Source organism: Antechinus flavipes, chromosome 5 (assembly GCF_016432865.1).
Source record: "Antechinus flavipes isolate AdamAnt ecotype Samford, QLD, Australia chromosome 5, AdamAnt_v2, whole genome shotgun sequence".
Taxonomy (NCBI): Eukaryota; Metazoa; Chordata; class Mammalia; order Dasyuromorphia; family Dasyuridae; genus Antechinus; species Antechinus flavipes.
This window is the reverse complement of record NC_067402.1, coordinates 195,212,254-195,224,832: the sequence shown is the minus strand read 5'-3', so window position 1 is coordinate 195,224,832 and position 12,579 is coordinate 195,212,254. Positions and strand designations below refer to the sequence as shown.

General features: G+C 38.5%; 1 protein-coding gene across 4 annotated transcripts in view; it reads left to right on the top strand.

Moving 5' to 3' along the window:
- The window catches only part of TSPAN9 (tetraspanin 9), a 250,407-nt gene that overhangs the window by 50,021 nt on the left and 187,807 nt on the right, over nucleotides 1-12,579 (top strand). For all 4 annotated transcript variants that reach the window (XM_051961046.1, XM_051961049.1, XM_051961047.1 and 1 more), the window contains one exon: nucleotides 10,606-10,725. The gene's annotated coding sequence lies outside the window, so the exon portion shown is untranslated. The remainder of the gene's footprint in view (nucleotides 1-10,605; nucleotides 10,726-12,579) is intronic.

Below are 12,579 nucleotides of genomic sequence, written 5' to 3'. Positions count from 1 at the left end.
AAAGAACTAAGATCTTGGACTAATTTCACTGCTTTTTCCTGTCACTGGAGAATCAAAGAAAGTTTTTGGTTGCCCCCAAAGGCATTTAAGCAAATAGCCTTTTGGGGTAGAAAATGCTTTAAAACTCTTTATTGGTTATACGTGTCCATACAAAGTTGAATTATACACCCATAACTCAAAGTACCATAATAGACCTGGTTGTAGCTACTAGAATTTCAGACACTTGCCTAGGAGGGAATAATCAGTCTTAAGGGAAGCATTGTATAAATATACAAAATAATCTATGGTCATATGATTTCTAATCCTTTCCGCCCCCCCCCCCCCACCCCCAGTTTTTTTGAGCCTTTGTTCCTTCTGTTCCTAAGAGTGTCTGCTTAAGTCCTCTGAGGGACCTGCCTTACTGAAACCTTTCCTCATTTCGCCTCTTGAATCTCCAGCTGGTCCCAAGAACTTAATATGTATTAAGAAAAGTTTATCTCTAGGGCATTCAAGGTCCTTACTGGGGGTAACTTGGCCAAGGACTTGAGTTCAGTTATCCAGAGATATAGATCATGCTAAGAATCTGCTTCTCCTCTTCTTCTCTGCTTTTGGGTCATTTTCTGTGCTATTACTGTGTTTTCTCCTAGGTGCTTTGCCCTGGTAAGAAAGAAAGCAAAATTGGCCATTTCATATTTTGCAAGCTTTTCACTTAGAAGGTGGGTATGTAGTGAAGTTTTGTATTTCCCATTCTACTAACTTGGGATAAAAAAATCAGGGAAGGTCTAGGAAGAGAAATAGACCTGAAATCAAGAGGAACCTGAATTTGTGATGAATTTACTTCGTCTTAAAACGAGAATGCCATTATACTTGTGCTGTTTCAAGAAGCAAATGAGATCAGGTAGACAAATTAAACTACATTTTAAGTAAATGTTTTTCAGCTGCATGGAAAAACTTATGCCTTTTTTTTCTTTTGGGATTAAAGGCATTTTTCCTAACTTTCCTTGCTCCTGAGATCCAGAATCACAACATCCCAACCCTGTTTGCTTATTTATATTTTTACCAAGCCAGAAATATCTAGTAATATGCTTTTCTCCGGCATAGCATCTTCAATAGTAAGTATTTGGGAAACTTTGGTTGCTATTCATGGCATAGCATAGTTCCTCTAATCGGCAATTCTCTCCTTTCTCCATCTGTGGAACCCACAGTGCCTCACCCTACAATTCTTTTTTGAAGCCTCAGTTTTTCCCTCCATATTTTGAGATTGCAGATTACCATTCCCACTCCACTTTTCCCCTTTCCTGAGAAACTGACTCTCCCTTTAGTATGTACTTGGGCCCCTCTATCATTCCTTTAGTACTAAATGAGAGCTGCTATAGCTATTCCCAGATCCCATCCCAGATGCAGGAAAAGCACCATGGGATGAAAGGTGATATATAAATGTAAGGCGATGATTATTTATTTGACAGGGACAGCTGCCTGTGGCAAAGAATGTAATCTAGTAATCCATTTGTGAAAATTGGATATGCAGCTGAACATTTTACTTGAAACACTGAAAAGCTGTTTTCCCTCCTTCCTCTGGGCCCCTTCCTCCTGAGGAAATTATGCACATATTATAACTACATTTTTGCATATATATTCCTATACAAATAAGCACATAGTCATAAACATATGATTTTTCATTTGTTCTTAATCTTGGTGTTTCTTAGCAGAAAATATCATGATTGGAATAGAATATTAGAGCTAGAAAGGACCTCAGAGAGATCATCAGGTCAAAGTTGATTTTACAGATGAGGAAACTGACTCAGAGGGTTGAAGTGACTTCATCCACATCATAGCTAATTAGTGATAGAACTGGGATTAGAATTCAGTCTTCTATTTCCCAGGCTATTGCTCTTTTCATTGTAGCACCAGGAACTGTCTTTTTCTTAATGGCCATTCACTTATATTTGTAGGTAGTAGTAATGATAACTATAAAATAATGAAGAAGAAGAATGGTGACTATCATTAACATAATACCTGCTATGTACTGTTCTAAGTGTTTTACAGATAATATTTCATTTTGTCCTTACAACAATTTTGAAGGTGGATGCCATTATTTTCCCTATTTTGTAGGAAAGGAAACTCAAGCAAAAGTAGATAGGTGACTTGCTCAGCATCACACAGCTAGTAAGTATCTGAGACCAGATTTGAATTCAGATCTTCCTAGATCTGTTACTCCCTCTACTGCTGACCTGGCTGTCGGTAACTGTCAGTGGATATCACCTTGGTCTCTAATGTTTTGAGAAATTCCTTCTGCTCAGCTTCTATAATCTTAGATGACTTGACCTTTTGCTCCTGCTTTATTCTTTGGTTTGAGAAAAGAAGCAGCAGAAAAATGACAGAAATCTCAGTGGCTACATTGCTTGAAGTCATGTGTCCAATGGAGCTTATGTTTCATAAATTGAAACCAAAGGACTTGGATTACAAATAATTTAAACTAGGGTAGGGTGGTATAAAGGATGATTAAAGTTGGACTCCATATTCCACAGTTTTTTTTCAGAGCTATGATTTCTGTCATTTTGTATCTTTGAAGGTTTCCCTAGAGAAATAACATGGTAGAAGCTAGGCTTAGAATCAGAATGTTTTTGCTCAGATCCTACCACATGCTTATTAATTGTGTAATCATAGACCAGCAACAACCTCTTAGAACTTTTGTCTCCCCATGTGTAAAAAGGATAAATACAATTATTTCAAAATTACTTATGCTCTCTGTCTCTTAGGGTTATAATGTGAGGAAAGCACTTTTTTAGAGTGCTATACAATCATGAGTTATTACTGTTAATATTTCTTAGAAGTGCTGTTTTCTAAAATAAATCCCTTCCTTTGCAGGAAGTGTAGAAAATAATTCGAGATTACTTTTATTCATAACTTGATGTTATCCTTCTAAAAATTTCTTTTTAAATATATTTTTTATTGATACTTTTTAGGCTTTCTCTCTTACTTTACAATAACTGCTTTTTCTTCACAAAAAAATCTCCCTTGAGATAAATAAGGATAGTTAAATCAAGCAAACCAACAAATTGACCATGGCTGATAATATTCTCCCATTATATAACCTAGGTCTCATGAGAAGTGAGTGTCAGTAGTCTTCTGGCATTAAGATTAGTCACTTCATTTGATCAATATTCTTTTGCCTTTCATTGTTTTCCCTTTGCATTATTGTTTGCTTACTAAGGTAAGGTACTTCTTCTGTTTATAAAAGTCTTCTCATATTTTTCTTATTTCTTCACATTATTGTTTCTTATGATAATGTAATTACATCATATTCATATTCCACAGTATATTCAACTATTTCTCAGCTGGTGAACATCCACTTTATTTTCAGGTCTTTGCTACCCCAAGAAGTACTGCTATAATTTTTTTGTATATTTGGGACCTTACTCTCTGTCATTGATTTCTTTGGGTGCATAGGGTAGAGTATATATCCAGTAGTAGTGTCACTTGGAGAGAATAACTGTTGTTGAGTTCCATATGGTTTTCCAGAATAGTTGGACTGATGCAAAGTTCCACTAATAAAATCCTGTCCTACCACAGTCTTCCTAACATTGGTCATTTTCACATTTTGTCATTCAAGATTACTTTAAGACATCCTCTTTGATTCATCCTTCCTTTCTTTTTCCTGATTCTTACCTCACCCATTCTTTCACTTTCTTGTTAAAACTATGTTGCCCTAGACATATTTTTGTTGTTTATATATTTATGTTGTTCATAACTAGTAAACTGTAAACTCTTAGAATAAGTCTCTTGATTTTTCTCCAACTCTATGTACCTTGTATCGACCTCTCTGTACAGATCCCAGCTAAGCTTTTCTTGACTAGCCAAGACTCTTTATCCTTTGAACTTCTGAAACTCTAATCAACTCCTTGAGCATTTACTGCTACAGTTAAGAGTAGTTTTCCTATTTGTGTGCATAGAGAAGCTTGGTGATTAATTTTCTCTTTGGATTTCAGAAGCACCTTGTAACTCTCTCTGTAAGCCATACTCTATTGAATGTGTCTTCTTTCTCTGTGTCAATGAGGTGACCTTGGATTTTTGAAGGTCATGCTAATAGGCAGACTCTAAGGTGGAAAGGCTTTGAGTAAATATTGGTGTTATTCCAAGACTAGGCTAAGTGTGGAAGGGCTGTCAAAATATTGGCTGCAAGGCTGTAAATTTTCCTACCTTAGCAATTGTCGTAGACTTGATAACAAAGCTAATAGAGAGGTTTCAGTCTGCATGGGGTAGAGTGCCAACAGTGATGAAATCATGGATTTGAAATATATTTATTTATGTTTATGACTTATCTCCTGCTATGTAACTGCCCATGAAGGGACAGACTTGTGGCTTACCTTAAACTATACACTTCCCTCAGCATGTAACCTATGTTTGATACATGAATGATGAATTGGTAATTATTATTATTATTTTTTACCGCTATACTTGTATCTTCCTTTAGGATACTTCTTATGGTTTTCCATATGCCCTAAGCACCTATTGTGATACATTGTATCTAGCAAGTGCTCATTGTCACTGAATGCACCCTGCTGTGTGTGCCTAGGTGATCATTTAGAAATCTGGCAGAGATCTGAGCAGGGGTTCTGGGATAATGACAGGACAAATGAATTACACGGAGAATGGAAAGCAGTCTCCCTCTTACCTCCCTCCCCAACCTGAAGAGGACTTTGGCAGTGAGGTTACAAAAGGAGGGAATCTAAGCTTTCCATCTGCTTTCCTAAAACTCTTACTCCTTCTACTGAGATCACCCATCTCCATTCTTTCCTGCTGATACCTCTGTACAGATGGCACGGGAGGACCTAGCTGACTTCAGCCATTCTGATGTATGGCCACATGGGGCTCAGAGCCAGAGAGCTCCGGCCATCAGGGAGTCAGGCTGGGAAATCGGAAATTAAAAGGCTTCAGGTTTGTGCTCCACCTTATGCATCCTGCCTAACTTACCTGTGGTGAGTTTTATGAAAATGGACATCAGAGAGGGATAGCTTTTTGGCAGGGCTAAGGAGACAGATGGGCTTAAGTGACTCGGCCCTTCCCTCGGAGAAAGGTGGCACGGCACCAGGACCACTCCGTGTATGTGTGTACTCTAGTGATCCAGACCCAGAAGTCATTCTCCATTATGATATTATGGGACTGGGGTTAAGTTTTTTCACCTTAACGTGTCTCAAAATCCTCATATGTCAAATTGAGAGGATGTACTTGCTTATTGTGTGCTCCTGGAACTTTGATGGAGGTAGTTATGTGATGATAACTATTACATTGGAAAAACAGTGTTTGCAAGGACCTCCAACCAAGAGGTGGGTCACCTTCCTGACACCTAGCTTTGCTGAGGAAGTAGACTTAGAGAATGTTAGAGCTGGAAGGGCTGAAGCCCTTATTAAGATAGGAGGAATCAGCTCCACAGATAGGAAGCGACTTGTTTAGTGTTCCCTGGCATGGCAGAGCCAGGACTAGAATTTAAATAAGTGTCCCATTTTGAAAAGATGGCACAAGGGCAATCATGATGTATAGGGAACTGGAAAGAATACTAGGTGAATATAAATTGAAGGAGATGGGGATATTTAATTTGGAGTTCCTGATATTTAAAGCTAAGTAGAATGAGCTGTTGTAGGAAGTTTCCCTTTTCAGAGAAGACATTCTAGATACTTGTTTTGGTATGTGTTGGATGAGATAGTCTTTTCAGGCCACTTCTAACTCTGAAATTTTGTGCTTCTTGGCAAGAGTTCTTTCAAGTTATTGTTCTTTCCACTACAATATACTGCCTCTAAATTGGGATGCTAGGAGAGTGAGTGTAGAACCCTGGAGGCCACTTGACTACTGAGGATGTTTATTATCTGAGGAGGTTTTCTATCTGGAAAGACAAGAGTCAGGACGGGTTTTGACAATCCATTGGAAAGCCCCTTAGTCGGGAAGCAAGAATTTGGTAAGTCCCCTCAGGTGACTCACAGGTGAAAAGAGATATGATATAGTCAACAGAATAGGTGCGGGCTTATTACATGAAGTGGGTGTGAAGGAGGCCAGGAGGAATAACAATAAAAATTAGTAACTGATATATAGCACTTTAAGATTTGAGCATGCATTTTATAGCTCTAATGCCAACACTCTTCAGATTTAAGACTTTCGCAAGTCATTGAATATTTAACAAAGGAGGTTTACTTTGCAGTAATACAGTAAAAAGATGCAATAAGAATGCAGAAACACTTAGATTCTCTGGATACTTCTTTCTCCCCTCCATCTGGAAATGTGTCTGGTCAGTAACTTGTCATGAGGTCATGGTAATTGGTATGGTGTTAGGCACCCCACCAAGTCTGATAGGTGTAAACTACTCATTGCTGGGACTTTTTATACCCCTGGATGACCAGGAATTTGAGTATAGTCAGGCCCCTGATTGGGGAAGCTTTGTCTTCTTTCAGGTGAAGCTTTGCTGTGTGGTGGGTGAGAGGAAAGAAGTTGTATCAAGGCAGGGGTATGCTGGCAAATGTTTAACAACCAGCTTTCTCAAAAAAAATACATGACCCATCTTTTAAAAATTTTATTTAAATTTTATTTTTTTATACGTGACACATTTTTAAATTTAATTTTTATTATTAAAATTTTCTCCAATGCTTTCTCCCCTAATGCTTTAAGTCCAGACAAATAACAAAATGTATTTTAGGCCATAATTTGTAGCATTTCCCAATTTCTGAAATGTAAACGTTCACACTGAAATTTTAACAGATGAGCTCTCTTGAACCAACATGAATTGATTCCAGCCCACCATTGCATGTAACTCAAGCTCTAGAATCCTTAGCCTACTTTGAGGATCAATTTAATCATCCAGCCTTAAGTCATTTCTAGAAAGGGTCAAGGTCTGCCTATGCTTTTACGAATATAGAGTTCAGGTGAAAGTGGGCTCCAGTTTAGAACCCATAAGGGGCAAAGGAGAACTGAGGCTTCTAGTTGCTGGAAGTTCTCTTCTCTCATTTGTGCGTTGCTTTAGGAATTCTTCTTAAGATGGTGAATCTTTGTCTGGCTGCCCATGGCTCCTGATACTGAAAGCAGCAAGACCTTCTAAGTTCCCAAGATTTTCTACACTAGAATTTGAGAGGCTGAGGTTTAGTCTGCTTCATGACTTGGCAATACTGAGAGCACAATGATTACTTGTTTCTTAATAACTGAAGTGCTTAAAATACTTTCTTGATAACATCCATGGTGGGTAGCTAGTGCAAGTATTGTCTCTGTGTCATAAATGGGGAAAGCTGAAGGACATAGACAGGAAATAATATGTTCATTGGGACTTAGTTTCAAGCCTAGTCCCCCAACTCCAAATCCCATGTCCTTTCCCCCCTCCCAAGATTGGTCTGAACCTCTTGCATCCTGGGTATCTGATTAGAAGACAGAAGTGATACTTTCTCATCTCACCTTATCTTCACATGGGACCCCTTGCTTTCACAGGCTATATCTCCCTTCAGACTTGTGCAGGTGCTGTGGGGAGTAGTCCAGGGGCCCAGTAAGGGAAGCAGTGTTTCCTTTCCTGTAAATGAGGTATAGACCTTCAGCCCCATGGCTTGTGGCCAGAAGAGGCACAGGATATGCTGGGGCTGGTGAGAATGCCAGGAACCTAATGCATCCCAAAAATGGAAGTGCAGCAACAGCTGCCTGCCCGTGTCTTGCTGGGTGGTAGGCCAGCAGAGTTGTGAGGAAGGCATGGAGACCTCCACCATGAAATATTCCCTGAGCTGGGAACATCTGTGGGAATCTCCTGTCAATTCTGGTGACTTCTCTTCCATGCTACACAAAGTAGTGGCTAGAGTACCATGTCTTCTATGCCTATGGTTTCTCTTCCCTCGCCAGGTCCTCTTTTTTGGGCTCTGTGTCACCTTCCGGTTGAAATTTTAGCTACCTTGGCTGTTTTTCCCCCCAGAAGCTCTACCATCCCATCCTGAAGGCTTGACTGCTATTTGCCCTTCAGCTGGTTCAAAGTCACCTTTTCCCTTTGATTGCCAAGTAGGCAAGAACACCTCCATCACAATATACGGGGACATTAGAACTGAAAGCCTAGAAGCTTATGTAGTCCCCTTTTTATATAGGTGAGGAAACTAGGTTCAAAATGAGAAATGGATTTAACCAAGGTCAGTCACACATCAGTTAGTGACAGAGCCATCCATAGACCCCAGGATCCTGAGGTCACCACTTTTTCTACTTTCCCTCAGGTTGGGAGTCACTGTAGGAGAATATGGGCAGAATCCTGAAGCTTAGCTACCTGACTATTGTGTTTAGGGTTTGAGGTAACCTCATTTCTGGGAGGCAGTCACTCAGTAGATCTGAAATAAAGCACTGTGCAAATGTGAGCAGTGAAGGTTTACCAGATGTGTTCCCCACAGAAAACAAATGTGGAAGCTGTAGCTCAGTGAATTGAAGAGACTTGTTCATTATTATATGGCTGTTTGTTTTTCATTCTCAAAGAGGACCATGACTTTAGGGCGGCGATACCATGAATGGAAGTGAATTGGATTTAAGTGAGAGAGGGCTGTGCAAGGTCACCTGCCTCACTTTCCCTTCCAGAGGCATCTGAGCCTAGTAGCCATATATGGATTATGACAACTGGAGATGGCCCTGGATGCAATGGGAGACCTTGGCCTTTTAAAGCTAAGACCCTCAATAGGTCTCAGTTTGAGTAGTTAGCTCTAGAATTTGGGTATTCTTTCTTTCATCTTAAAGCCTGGTCTGTCACATTGCTTTGTGTCATTCTTACTTGTTTTTGTCCTCTAGGCAAGGCAAAGGGGGCCAGTAAGAGTCAACTAGGGTGGAAGAATGAGGGGAGTATGGGAACTGATGCACAATATGTAGGATCTAGAACTTAAGAGATGTTCAAGATATTTTGGTTCCAAACCCCTTATTTTGTAGATGAGGTAACGTAATATTAAAGAAGTCACTTTGTGTTCAAGATCATTGAAATAGTAGATAGCAGAATTTGGATTTGACCCTTTTGACTTTGATTCCATCACCTTTCAGTATGTCAATTGCTCTCCAATAATAGTGCATTTATTAGATAGTGAGCTGAGCATTGATGATAGAAAACCTGAAGCAAGAATAGATCTGCTGCAAGAATGTCCCTTCCCCCACTATCAAGCATCCAACAGAAGTTCTTTAGGAACAGAGATGAGCTTTACTGAATGTCGGAGTCAGGAGTACAACTAAGTAAATTCTCTGCATCTTGTGGAAGTCATTTCTAGGCCTGCAATTGGTCTTTTTAGACATTTCCACTCACTGGATTACAGCTACTGTTAATGGCACTATCTTGTAAGGACAGAAGTGTGTGACTATAATGGTTAGTAAACTGTCTTAGTCAAGCACATACCAACAACAATGTTCTTCCTGTCACTCTTCAGACTGCCCCTATTTAAAACCCTGTATAAATTCTCAACATCCAGAAATTCGTCCCCAACTAACTCCCCTGTTCTGCCTCCCCTTGGTATTTTAAGTACCTAGTTTACACTATTCAAGTATACTGTTTTAAGCAAATGCAGCATAATGTATGAAAATCTGGATTTATGTGGAAGCTAAATCAAGAGCAGCTGTTTGCTTTACAAAAAAGGATCCACAAGAAAATTCTTTCATCTAGCAAGTTTCCTGCTTTACTGAAAATATTTACACACACATTTCAGGATTACAATATTTTAAAAATCAAAATGTACCTGTGTTCATTCATATTTATTGTAGTATCTTTCACCACATGAGATTCAGTTCAGTCTGATTATGTACAAAGTATTGTGTTGAGCACTGGAGATGCAAAGACAAAAACATTGCTCCTAGCCTTAAAGAGCTTAAATTCTTACCTCTGAAAAACATGTCTTACCTGTCTCATAGGCTATAAGGTTGAAGACATATCTCCCCATCTTCCTTCTGCACCTCCCTATGGTGTCTAGTACAGGCTTTTTGCACACCATGCTTGCTTATTGTTAACTGAGCAACTCATCCTGTTCCTGAAAGAGACTCACATGAGCTAATCATAATCCCACAAAGAGTGACATGTAAATGAGAATAGGTCAGTTTAAAAATTAATTTCTTTTAGTTATACAACTTTTAAAATATTTATTTAAAATTGTTTTGAGCTCTAAATTCTTTCCTTCCATTCATTCCATCCCCTTCCCCGTTGAGATGGCAACTGATATGATAGATGGGGTCATTACTTGACATGTGACTTTTTCTTGAGCTTTGATTTCTTTTTTTAATCTCTGTTTTGGTAAAGCAAGTGCTAGAAAAGAATCAGGGGAGGACTATTGGGACCTATTTCAATTCAAATTAAAAGCAAATTAAAAGCCCAGAACAAGTGAAAGTTTTAATATATTCTGTAGACTTGTAGATGCCTAGAACTGGAAGGAATTTTAGAATATTGATTGTTACCTTGTTTTACGTGTAAAGGAATTCAGACTCAGAGAAGTCATAAAATTATAGCATCTTTTTTTAGAACCAGGGGATAGCTCAGAGATCATCTATTAGTCAACTGATAAAATAAATTGGCCTATGGAAATAAGAGAATTTGCTTAAGTGATTGCACCTGGTAAAATGGCAGAATTGAGGTTTAACCTGAACTGTCTGATTCCTTTTTCCTAGAACTCCTTACTTCATCACCTAGCCTGCTTCCAAACCAACTCCTGAAGCCATCATCCAGGGAAGCATTGCCTGTGGAAAAAAGACCAGCCATTTCTACCAAATTTACCATCTTTGTAGTAGGTAAGCAGCCTTGTTGAGAGGGAGAGAAAGCGAGAGGTGGGAAGGGGCAGGGAAAAGGGACAGACAGATCAAGGGAAAGAGAAAAGGCATTATATGACAAGAAAGTCAAGCCCCTACTCCTACCACCTCAAGAATCCTGATGGACATAGGACTAAGTCCTTGAACCCAAGATCCTTTGGAATCAAAAGTGTTTCCCAGACCACTGACCATTCAGTCTTTCAGCCTGAGCCTTGATGCCATCATTGAGAGCAGCGATCACTCTGGAGAAGGAGCCTGCTTTCCTCACTCTCAACACCAGCTTCACCTAACATGCAGGACCTTTTCATCTCTCTTATAGTTAAAACATTTACATGTGCTCTCTTCCCCCATTAGACTGTGAACTCTTTGAGAGTCAGGACTGTCTTATTTTTCTACTTATATATCAATCACTTAACACCATACTTTGCATAATTTGTGCTTTTTCATTTATTCATCCATATCCCACAGGGGGCTTTCTCTTTCTCTAAAAGAGAAAGGCAAATATATTATCAAAGGGTATTGTTACCCTTTTTTACTGGAACAGTGTAACTAATGTGGAACAGTTGCCATACCAAGGAGGCCAAAATAGCCCAGAAACTTCTTAGCCAGTTAACACTTGATCCCTTTGCCAAGTGAAGAGAGATGATATTCAAGGGCAACACAGATATAGAATATGAATTTATTTATAAAACTCAAGGAGAAGAGTTAGTAATAGTAGTAATAGTAGAAGATTAGTAATAGTAGTATCTTATAAAAGAAATAAAAAGTCATAAGTAAATCTACACAGAGCTTAACATGGAACCCATATGAACCACAATAAACAATAATGTTTATAGATGAAGTTCTTGGAAGAATTTCAAGTTGGCATAAGGTAGAACATCTTTGTCATTGTTTCTGTAATACAGGTTTATCATCAGTGACAAGGGAAATATTTTGTTTCTACCCTTCTATCTTGGTTTCTGATTATCTGAAAGCACTTAAAAAGACAAAATTGGCAAGGATGGCTGGACCATATTAAGTATACAGTAAAGAAATCTGTGTGGGAAACGAGACAGATTTGAAAGTACTAAGAGATTGATTTGTGATATAGCTCAGGGAGAGACAAAAATATTAAAAGAATAAGAAAAAACCCACACTATCCAATGACTACCAAGTTGTAAAGGAACAGAACTGTGAAAGGTTTATTAAGAACTATGATTAATGAAGAGACCAATTGTGACTCTAGACTGAATATGATGATGGACTGAAATATAGAATGAGACCTACATTTTTAGACATGGACAGTTTGCAGATTTGTGTTGCTCAATAGTACTTATCTGTTACATAGGAGACTTTTTATGTTTTATAAGATAAAAAGGGAGGGAAATATGACATTATTCTTTATCTTACTTTACCTGTCTACTGCATGGGAAGAATTGATGATGGATAAGAAAAGCTCTTGAACTCTTTGGAGGAAAGACCCTGGTCTGCAGGCCTTGTTTTAATTTTATTTTTCAGTCTGCTCTGTTCCCTACATATTACATTATGTGTATTAGCCAAGTGCTTTGTTATCATTGCATACATTATTCCTCTGATTCTGCAGTCTTTATTTTATATCAATTCATGCAAGACTTCCTAGAGTTTTTTCAATTTATTCCTTTCATCATTTCTTACAGCACATTGATATTCAATGACATTCACATACCAAAATTTATTTAGCCATTCTTTAGTTGATGGGCATCTATGTTTTTTCCAGTTTTTTGCTATAAATAATTTTCTACATATTTTGTTCTCTCTTTCTTTGACCTTTTTGGAGTTCATGCCTGACAGTAGTGTTCCCAAAGTAAATACACACTT